The sequence below is a fragment of the Canis lupus genome, chromosome 38 (genome assembly GCF_011100685.1).
Source record: "Canis lupus familiaris isolate Mischka breed German Shepherd chromosome 38, alternate assembly UU_Cfam_GSD_1.0, whole genome shotgun sequence".
Taxonomy (NCBI): Eukaryota; Metazoa; Chordata; class Mammalia; order Carnivora; family Canidae; genus Canis; species Canis lupus.
Window position 1 is genome coordinate 16,686,570 of NC_049259.1, and position 11,766 is coordinate 16,698,335.

The window sequence follows — 11,766 nt, forward strand, 5'->3', positions numbered from 1 at the left end:
GCTCTATGCTCCCATGGTATCAGGAAAAGTCATTATATTGCTTTAATTTACCTTTTTAATCATAATCTCTTCTACTTTTGTCCCATGCACACATGCTTTAGCCACACAATTCTATACATTTCTCCCAAGCATATGATTCCATTTTGTCGGTATTTTCATGGTGTTCTTCATCTTCCCCTAAAACACCTTCCCTAGCTTACGGCAGACCAAAAGCTAGTTACTCTCCAAGGCCAAGGTCAAATACTCCCTAGTGTGTGATAGTCAGAACCAACTCTTTGAGCTGCTGGAGTTGTGGTCATATCATTATAAATCCATAATGTGATACTTTTGGTGAGTTAAGGGATCCGTTTGCTATTCCATTAGACAGGGAGCCACTTGATGGTGAGACCCACCTCTGTTCATTTACATCTCCATTACAGAATGTTCCCTGACATTCAATAAATGTTAAGTGACTGAATTCACGAAAGACCTCCGTAAGTGGAAAATAACCAGATGAATGCAAGAGTTTATGGCTGGCAAATTAGTCATAGCTCAGCAAATAAATGAAAGAGTATGGAGAACTTCCTTGACCCTGAATTTATCTTCTACAGACTTTACAGGGGCCTTTTCTGCTTAAGTGAACTTATTTTCAGTTTTACAAAGCAGCATGGCTCTGCTTGGTTCCTTTTCACATCAAAGTAACTGACCCAGATTTGACAACCTCAAAAAATACAAATTTCTCTCCACAATTTTACCAAGTGAAAAAAACATTCACTCGGCCTTTGACTATTGCTGTAACATGTATTCTGGGATTTTTAAGAGTGGTTTTCAGAGGAAACATGGAGATGGAGTGTCTCATTCTCGCCAAGGCACCTGAGCATTTAGAGGTTTTCCTTCTGGTTTTGTGCAGCTTTTATTTTTTTCCCCTATGCTCATTCATCACCATGGATGCTATGCTTGGAGAGAAAGGGGTTTCAGTTGCAAAACTTGCTTCCTGTTAATTCTTCCATTCCCGAACATTTTGGAAACAGATGTAATGATTTCAATATAATAATAAAAGTAAAATAATCATATACAGACAGCCAAAGCCAAGTGAAAATGATTTTACAAAGTGAATTTCTATTTTCCTTTTTATAGAATGGGTATAGCAAACCTTGCCTCTCTGCTTGCATCCATTAGGTTAATTAAAAAATATTGGAGAAATCAATTGTATGGTAACTTTATGTAAACATGTAGATCACTGTGTTCTAATTCCACTGTAGTCCCACTCATTATTTCATGTATTTTAAGAATACTGTTCTCTGAATGTAACAACTATATATTAAAAGAATGTTATGTGACCGAAAAACAGAAATTTGTTCTACACTACAAACACCAGCAGCATTAAATATTTGCACTTTATTCAATACGACCCAGAAGTGTATCTAGGAAATAGATTGTAAAATTATATTCACTGGTTTAATAGTTTTGTGAGAGAATGGACTGGTTGTTGGTCATTTTTATTTTATATACAGCATAAAGGTCACAGTAAGCAGTAAATAAACACCGATCAGATTGATGAACAAGTGAGATAAGAAATGGTGTGAAGGAACACAAAATTTGGGAGGAAACTGAGCTTTGATAAAAATGTCCATAAATCTTGGAGGGACCAGGAATGACAGACCAACACTGGTTAGAGCACACTCCCAAGAGTGTGTTTTGCTCCAGCTATAAATGGTTCCATGTATATAGTTGCGGAGAAACTGATTTTAAAGTCCTAAAGGTATTCAAAGTAATAAACAATGCCAAACAAAAATTAACAACAACAACAAAAAGGGAAGTCTTCAGGTCTATAATGGTTTCTCATAAAGCACATCTCCTGTGCCAGCTGATTTTTTTTTAGTTGTGTCTGCGTATGACTGAACAAGAGCATAAATAGTAACACCTAGGGCTCTCAGAAAATTCCATGCTTTGGCAAGCAAGTGTGAAAAGTGGGGATCGCTAAACTGGTGGCAACTATGTTTGGTAACTCAAAAAACAAAAAATAAAAGGAGATGGGGAGATAGGAAGATACATCCGTGAAACTGCTTCATCTGATGACATTTCTTGGAAGACCACAAGAACCCCACGCTGGACTCAAGTGCATCGATTGTGCGTCCTAGACCTTGCTAGAGTTATCTAATTAGGTAACTATTACAATTTCGCTCTCAATTCTGGTTAGAAAGAAATCAAATCTCATTCTTGAACTTCCCGGCGGGGATATTTTTCAGTTGTATCAGGCCCAAGGATTGAAACTGGAGAACAAAGTAAGGTAAAAACCGAACCATCAAATTTAGCTCTAGAGTTTAGAAACCAGCTCAGAATAGAATTTGTCTATTTTTACCAAAAGAAATGTGCCTGGGAACATACACCTGTTTGCATGCTAACAACCTTGAATTTTACAAACACCAGATGAGATTTTTTTGGAAGAGGACACATTTTTTCCCCCAACATTTTTCAAGTGCATGGGCCACTTATTAGGGCAAATTATTTCTCCCAAACAACATTAGAAGATAAACACAAGATCCAATTGATTCCTCCTACTTGGATGATGAGTTGAAAATTATTTAGTTTGACTCTGAAAGGTCACCTTACACTGACACCTTTATATCTACTTGTACCAACATCTAGAGATTTGTTTTGGTTTTAAAAACTACTCTGGCAGCCAAGTCGGACCCCATTACACAAGCAGGACTGCTTGTGTGAAGACAGACACCTGGTGGCCTATGTGTGGAACTGCAGCCCAGGAAATTTTTTTTCTTTTTTCTTTTTTTCTTTCTTTCTTTCTTTCTTTTCTTTTTTTTTTTTTTTTTTTTTTTTTTTTTTTTTTTTTAATGTCTCCCCGCACCCCTTCCCCTCCTTGTCTTCTGGGTACAGACGCTTGTTGACGGTGGACAAACTGCAGCTGTAGGAAAGTGAGTCTCAAGTTCAAGTCAAGAGATTTCCAGCACAGTTACATCAACGCCACGAGAGCTCCAGGTCACAAGTTCTCTAAATTATTTAGAAAGCTGACCAATGTAGCATACTAACCATTTTTTTTTTAAAGCTACTAAAATCTCTTAACGAAGAAGCTGAACAGGAGGCCTCCGTGTGTGAGAGTCAGGTTTAATCTCCACCTAGAAACGTCTGGATTTCCTCTGTCAGAATAATGAGCTTCTGTTTTCTTTGGGGAAGAAAGAAGTGTCGATTCCTTTGGCACCACAAAAACAAGCATTTTGAGCTTCTCACCATGGCCTTGCCCCTGAACCGACCCCTTTGCTGTCTAACTGCCCTCTCCAAAGTGGCCTCTGCAAGACAAAACTATGTCCCTGAAAGAAAGGGGAAGCAAAAATCCCCTTTCTTGTTGCTGCTGGTGCAGAGCTTTGTTCTCTTTCATTTCTAAGTTTGGAGAGAAGCTTTGGAAAGCCGATAGGAAGTAGTTCCCCGGCTTCCTTAGGGTCTACTCGGTATCAGAAAATGGAATCCAGTCATTATAATCTTCACAGCAGTCAATAAGGAGGAAAGACGTGTCAGAAGGACACAGTGTGTCTTCCAGTCCCATCAAAATGGCTGACAAAGGGACCTGCTACAGAGCTGGTGATTTCTTGATCCCCCTTCCAGCTACCACCTAAGTAGGCAGGGTCAGTCTAATGGGCTGACTCCCTGACATGTAATCCCAGGTACTGCTGCACCTGAAATGACAGGATATTGTGGTAGGGATGGGATGGCCTTTGCCTAACTTTATTTGGGCCTTTGCTGTGTGCCAGGAACTATCTCAAGTACATGTCACATCCCCTCCCCCTGTCGGTGCTCTGACCTGATCCTCAGACACATGGCATCCGAGTCTTGGCAGATGAAGGGCTGAGGTGTCTGTGTTTGAGCCTCACCCAGGTATGCCCTCCTTTTTGTAACTCACGCGTGTGCACACACCCACACGCCATAATGTGAAAATGGAGGCCTTCTTTGATTTTTGGGGTCTGGCTGGTCAGTACTTTTATTGACTACCACAAGAACAACAGGAAAAAGGTATACATTTTCTTTTGTTGCAAGAGAAAACGTATTCATTTAGGTTGAATAAAGCACGCACGTAACATTCCCCTTTGCCCATCCTCGCTCACAGAGGCGAGAAGTTTTGACAAGTATTAAGGAGATGCCTGAAGGGGAGCTTTCCTGTAGCCACTGCGAGGATTATCTTGTCCCAAGAGTCATTTAAATTTCGGGTACACAATCCTCTTTCTGAAATCCTTTTGAGCAAATGTGCTTCAGGATTCATAATTTTTCAGATGGTAAATATGTATTACAGCCCATATATTAAATAGTGTGTAAGACTCCCATCAGGGACTGCAGTAGGACCTGTAATTAGCACATGAGTAGCTCTGTCTTGGAATGTATAATGGACACATTAAGAGGGATAAAGACTAAGGTTCAGATCAAGTGTGATCATTAAATAACTCTAACATACATGAGAAAATTTGCTTATTGGACTTTAAAAAAAATTTTAATTGTAATTTTGTGGTCCTGTATGTGATGAAAGAGCTGATTACATAGATGTAGTCCTGTCCAGAAGGCTCCTGTAATGCCCTAGAATCAAGAGAAGCAAATAAAACAGTAAGAAGAAAATCTCTTATCAAGTAATTCATTTCCTTTGTTCATCAGAAATCAATGCACTCATCCTAAAGCCATGAAACTTTTACCAGTATCCATAGGAGAGGTGTCTGGGTGGCTCAGTCGGTTAAGTGTCCAACTCTCCATCTCAGCTCAGGTCTTTTTTTTTTTAATAAATTAATTTTATTGGTGCTCAATTTACCAACATACAGAATAACACCCAGTGCTCATCCCGTCAAGTGCCCCCCTCAGTGCCCGTCACCCATTCACCCCCACCTCCTGCCCTCCTCCCTTTCCACCACCCCTAGTTCGTTTCCCGAGTTAGGAGTCTTTTTCTTCTCCCTTCCCTTATATTCCCTTTCACTGTTATTTATATTCCCCAAATGAATGAGAACATACACTGTTTGTCCTTCTCCGATTGACTTACTTCACTCAGCATAATACCCTCCAGTTCCATCCACGTTGAAGCAAATGGTGGGTATTTGTCGTTTCTAATGGCTGAGTAATATTCCATTGTATACATAAACCACATCTTCTTTATCCATTCATCTTTCGATGGACACCGAGGCTCCTTCCACAGTTTGGCTATTGTCAGCTTAGGTCTTAATCTCAAATTAATCTCTGAGTTTGAACCTCATGTTGGCTCCATGCTGGGTATGGAGCCTACTTAAAAAAAAAAAAAAAGAAAAAGTAGACATAGAAGAAAATCTTCAAGATCTGAGGTTAGACAAAGTGTTAAGAATAACATCAAAAGCACAATTCATAAAAGGAAAAATTGGTCTTTATCAAAAGTAAACACTTTGCCAAATCACTGTCAAGAAAATAAAAAAGATAATCCATAGACCAGGAGAAAATATTTTCAAATAACATATCCAACAGAAGGCTTGTATCCAGAATATATAAAGAGCTCTTTAAACTCAGCAATAAGGAATCAAACAACTCAGTTAAAAGTGGAAAAGAAACCTAAACAGACATATCACCAAAGAAGATATTAAGATGGCAAAGAAGCCCCTGAAAAAAGATGTTCAACACCAGGAGCCATTAAGGTAACACAAATTTAAACCACAGTAAGATTCTACTACACATCTATTAGTATGTCAAAAAAAATATTGACAATATCAATTGTTGGTGAGTGGTGGTTTACAAATTTATAGGTTCACAAATCTATAAATAGGTTAAAATTCATATGACTGAATACCAAAAAAGGAAAGTCAGTATCAGTATCCAATTTTTTAAAAAAGACCCAACATATAGTATAACACCCAGGGCTCATCCCGTCAAGTGCCCCCCTCAGTTATACTATATGTTGGCCAATCGAACTCCAGTAAAAAAATATACAAAAAAAAAAAAAAAAAAAAGAAAGAAAGAAAAAATCCAAAGATAAATAAATAAATAAATAAATAAATATAAATAAAAATTTAAAAAAGACCCCAATAAACACCAATGCACTCACATTTGACCTTTGTGAAACCAGTTTGTGTCAATCTCACCCTTACTTAACTAATGACACCCTCCTTCAGCCAAGGCTGAAACCAGTTTGTGTCAATCTCACCCTTACTTAACTAATGACACCCTCCTTCAGCCAAGGCTGCCTACAAGATCGGGAGGCAGGAGGTATGTATGAGGCACTGCTAGTACAAAGATGAGTCAGGCAGAGGCTCTGACACTCAGAGCTCACAACCTGGGCAAAGGAATGAGACAGAGAGGCAAAAAAGATGTCAATGACTTGCACCACACAAATCCAAGGTCATGATCATCGGGAGCCGTAAGCATAAAGAATGTTTTCTTAATTTGATCAAGAAGGAATAATTGTTTGTGTTTACTGTTCTGTTTAGTTCTGTTTTTTTTTTTTTAACCAAGTATGTTTTCTCATAATTTTGAACACTTCCCCTTGTTTTGACCAAAAAATTACTGAGTGGAGAAAATCCCATTTATTGCTAGGAATGGTGTCTGCTAGATAGAAGGCTTATGGAAACATGGACTGTGTCTAATTCCACTGATATAGTCCGGTCACTAGAACTCTAGCACAAAGAAGTCTCATCAATCGTGAAATATTTATTAAATAAAGGATGAAAGATGACGTCAGTACGACACTTTAATCATTACAACTCTTTACAAATTCTTTATTTATCTAGCATATTCATCAGCATAGCTTTGCTCATTGCCATTTGGAGATGAAAGGTGTATTTTCACTAGTAGGTGCACAGCCCATCCTCATGCCGTTGGGAGACACTTCTAAGGGGAAAGTCCCAAAAAGTGAGTCAGAATGATTAGTCATGTTCTATGGCATTGGTCTTTGAAACCAAAGACCATTGCATACCCTCTAAATATCTACAGGAAATAAATACCAGTAGTGTGAATGTAGATCCTTTTAGAAGACCACTAATCCTGCTATGATAAGTGACTGGGCACTTATTCAAGTGGTGTGTTTGCACTGCCATGGCAACAGACAATGTTGGTGTATTCCAGTGTTCTAAATCCAGAGCCCTAATCTGGATATAAATACGCTGAATGTTATGAATCCAGTTTCCTAAACTAAGCCCTACCTCAGTGTCTTCATCTGTGAGCGAAAGGTCACTCACCACAGTTTGCTGTGCATTCATGACAATTAAAATCCTTGCTTAGGAGAAGTCGTGTTTTTCTTCCCATCCAAGCAGAAGTGAAGTTCAAAGTCAGAGCTCTGTCAGGGTTCAGCTTCTGTGATCAGTCAGGCCATTCCTGTTTAGAAGAGAGTTTTCTAAAGTAAGTGCTAAGTATTTTAGGCAAAGAAACCCAGCTGTGAAAATACTGTTAACATTTGTACAGTTGTTTTATATGTGGATTTATTTTTACGTGTGCTTATTTCAGTGCACGTCTTTGGAGAGAAGTTTCTCTTCCCTGCCCTCCTTCCCTGTACCTTCCTCTTGCTGCCCCTCGTGGGTCTTTTGAGAAATGACAGTTCTCTCTAATTCTTACGGGTCACAAGTGTTCTGCATCACAGCACACCCTTGACCAATTAGCATTAATAAGTGATGCCTGGAGAAAGAGCCCTGGAGAAAAAGCAGTAGGCTTGCTTTTGCCAAATTGGAGTTGACCCAACTAGCAAAAATTTCCAGTGTACTTTCATATTCTCCTGCTTCACGTGTGTTCCTGCTGCCTAAACATACATTTTTTTTTCTAAACATACATTTTTGACATGGGTTCTTGGACACCCCATGAGGTACATGGCCTTGTGCACTTTGCTCCAGGAGATATGCAGACCTCATTTACTGAATAAATTCCTTCTCAACTGTCTGCTATGTGTGGGCATTATGGGGAATAATAAGACATCATCTCTGCCTCCTACGATCTTAAGATGTTTTCGCAGAGATACAGGAAACTTTGAACCAACTCTTCATTACTTATTGAGCAGCTCCCGCCTGTAAGGCACAGGGCTAGGTACAGATAGCAGAACCGACAGGATTTCGACAAGTAGAAAACCAATCAGGACAGAGCCGGCAGGCTCAGCAGCAGAAGGAAAAGCTCAGAAACAGAAAAGCCAGTGGCCAACTAGAAATTCCCGAGGAGTGAAGCAAAAGTAAAAAGAGCATCAATTCAAATTCTCTCTCTCCGACACACGCTGCTCTGTTGCCTCATACACACAACTAGCAGGTACACCCTGCAGGGTTGGTGTAGGTGTGGGGGGCACCGTGTGGCACCGCCTGGTACAAGGCAGGCAGACAGCAGACCAGAGTTACAGCGTGTCACTTTGCCTTGGGCAGACAATTTATGAAGGAGAGCTAGAGAATAAGTTTGCAGAGGCAGTTTGGAGCGTTGAATAAAAGGCTTTCAAGGAAAAAATTTTTAAAAATAAAAATAAAAAATAAAAAATAAAAAAAAAAGCCTTTGAGGGCCTAGCTCTGGAGGATGAGTGTTATTCTGTGGACAGTAGTGAGGAGTCAGGAGATGGATGGTTGGGGAACAAAAGAGTGACATGATAGGGACTCTTTTTAGAACAATGAAGAGCCGAGGAGGAGCAGGGGGAAAAAAAAGAGCAAACAGCCTGAAGTTGCTGCAGTCATCCTGCCAAATGAACAGAAATCAAGAGGTACACTTCAGGGCTGTCAGAATGTTTTTATTATACTTGAAATACATTCAAAGTTGGATCAAGGGGCTTTCAGGTAGGATATAAATCGATGCGATTTTCCATCCTGCAGCAATTCCAAGTTGTTTCAAATATTTAGGCAAGCACTATGTGTTTGGTGACAAAGCATAAATGTGATGTGGCCTCTTCCACCGGTACCCACACATTCGTATGAACAAAGAGCGAGTCCCAGGGTGTCACCGATGCCAGACCTGCCAGCAGCACCTGCCAGAGGCCCTCTGCCCGCAAAAGACCATGCCATTTTCAGAAAGGTGCACACAGGTCTGAGTGCCAAAAAAACAGCCGTAAGAGTTTTAGAACCAAGTCACCTCGAAGTCTTTCAGATGACATGAGTACATGCTCGTGATATTAAGTGAAGTAAGCAAATAAAAATTGCTCATTTTGATATCGTTTTTGTTAAAAAATTGAACTTATATACGGTTGGTGTATATAAATAAGGAATGAAAAGAACACACATTAAATTTTCAACAGTAGTTGTCTGTGGCTGAAAAATGGTTTTATTTTATTTTTTAAAGATTTTATACATTTATTAATGAGAGGCACAGAGAGAAAGAGAGAGAGACACACAGGCAGAGGGAGAAGTGGCTCCATGCAGGACTTGATCCCAGGACTGCAGGATCATGCCCTGAGCTGAAGGCAGGCACCAAACCGCTGAGCCATCCAGGGATCCCCTGAAAAAAACAGTTTTAATGGAGAGATTACAAACTGACAGCCAAGAACAAATGTGACTTGCAGCAATTTCTCGCTGGCCAGACTGCCCTTTCTATACCTTCCCACTCTGTTCTCTTAGGACCCACCCGCTTCATCTCTGTAGGTCGCCCGCCGAAGCAGGGCAGGTAGTCCTGAGTGGTTTTCATTCACCAGATCCTTTCCTACACGAGCAGGATTGACTTTTTATTACTAGAAAAAGCAAAAGTGAAAATAATCAGCAGCTTGCACATGATAATTAGAAAACATAATTTCTTTAAAGAATTTTTTTTACATACATTTTTAGCAGAGATGGTGCTCCTCCTACCACCCTTACACGGAGTACAAAAAAACAACAGTGCACTTTTTCATATCTCTCAGGAGCCTCTTCAGGTGACAGGTATGGGTGTGACCAGCCCCACCTCAGACCTTGTCCCCAAAGACCTTGAACGTTCAGATCTTAGCACATATTCGAGAACCAGGGTTAAAGATTTACATATGCACGCTGGTCAGTTATTATTTTAAAGTGGGAAAGTGAGGTAATTACTATTCAATAAATATAATATGGAGAATATATAGAGTCTCTCAAAATACAAATTCAAAACAAAACAGATTTTGGTAGCGGCATATCGACTATCATTTATTTAATGCAAGCTCCTCATTTTACAAATGGCTGAAAAAAATAAATGAATCAAGCAAGACTTGGTTAATGAAATGCCAGATAGAGACCAGGAAGGCCAGGCCACATCCACCTGTTCACATGCACATTTGACCCTCTCTGCAACCTGCTGGGCAGGGTTGCTTTTGCTGTTGCACCTGTTCAAATCCTACATTCATTGGTGGGAGTGTGCAGAGGCTGTGGTGTGGACTCTGAAATGATGGAGACATCGGTGACCTCCTGGTCCAATGTCTGCATTTTATGACTAAGGATCCAAGGGTCCATGCAATTTGACAACCTGCTCAAAGTCACCAGCTTCTAGAACTAAAACTTCTGCCCCTTTGCTCTATGCCCAGTGTTCTTTCAGCACATCATGTTCCCTTCCAATATGAACTGAAATATAAATAAATGAAATAACTAGAGTTCTGATTCAATTAAAGTAGGATGATATTAAGGAAATATTTATTTTTTTATTTTTAAGGAGATATTTATTAATAAAACCAAGAAAAGATAGCATTATAAACACTTAAAATTGGTGAATTTTATTGTATATAATTATACCTCAATAAAGTTGACTTAAATATAGTTAATTTTGATACCATTTTAATGAAATGATTTATATTTCATTTCTTCCCTTGTGTCTATCTATCTATCATTGTAACATCTACCTGTATATCTATATCTATCTTATCTCTGTCAAGAGATACCTGAAATGCTATTCATACATTGTTAATGATGGTTATTTTGGGGTGTTTCATCTTTGTACTTTTCAACATTTCTTGAGCTCTTATAATTAACTTTTTTTAGATTTTACTTATTTATTAGAGAGAGAGAGAGAGATAGCAAAAGAGAGAGCACAAATGGGGAGGAGAGTGAGAAGCCAGCTCTCCACTGAACCCAACATGTGTCTCGATCCCAGAGCCCTGGGATCATGACCTGAGCTGAAAGGCAGATGCTTAACTGACTGAGCCACCCAGGAACCCCTGCATTTATTATTTTTACAGAGCATCGATGATATTATTTTCCAAAACAAAACAAACATTGACTGAGTGGCACAAGGCTCAAAGGCATGTCTGAAATACTAGTCATGGTTTATCTCTTGATATTGCTCTCAAAAAAATAAAATAAAATAAAAACTGAAGTAAACATTAAATCTACTAAAAATTCCTAGGGTTTTCCTGTGGCTTTATGTAAAGTCCTTCACTGGAGAGTTTGGTGAAGTTTTTAAGGACTTATGAATGAGGGCCATACAGAAATCTTTATTCTTAATAATTAATCAGTTGGATTGTTTGTTCTAAAAGACTACGATTCAGGTAAATAGAAGGATTGGGGAAAGGATACACATGTATTTGTCTCTTTTGAGTGCAAAGGAAAATGTGTCCTTCAGAAGGTAATTTTGAGCTCTATGTCATAAGTCACCAGATAAAGCTTGTAGCCACAGAAAGGGTGGGTATTGGGCCCAAAGCAGAGTTTTGCCTTTAACAAAGGCAACTGGACATGTTGTTGAAAGTTTTAGATGGAAATGTGACCCAATTAAAGGACATTTTACAAAGCACATTCAGCAGCACCTGGGTGGATTAATCAGTTAAGTATCTGACTCAATTTCCCCTCAGGCCAAGATCACAGGGTCCTGAGATGGAGCACCGTGTCAGTCAGCTCTGCATGGATCACCTGCTTGAGATTCTCTCTCTCTCTCTCTCTCTCTCTCTCTCCCTCT

General features: G+C 39.4%; 1 long non-coding RNA gene across 1 annotated transcript; it reads right to left on the minus strand.

Moving 5' to 3' along the window:
* Window positions 1-5,064: 5,064 nt before the first annotated feature.
* On the minus strand, window positions 5,065-7,506 carry LOC119868019. The gene is made up of 3 exons (XR_005385537.1): window positions 7,478-7,506; window positions 7,164-7,299; window positions 5,065-5,244 (listed from the first exon to the last, which is right to left on the minus strand). It is a non-coding gene; the product is annotated as an uncharacterized LOC119868019 (long non-coding RNA).
* Between the last annotated feature and the right edge of the window lie 4,260 nt (window positions 7,507-11,766).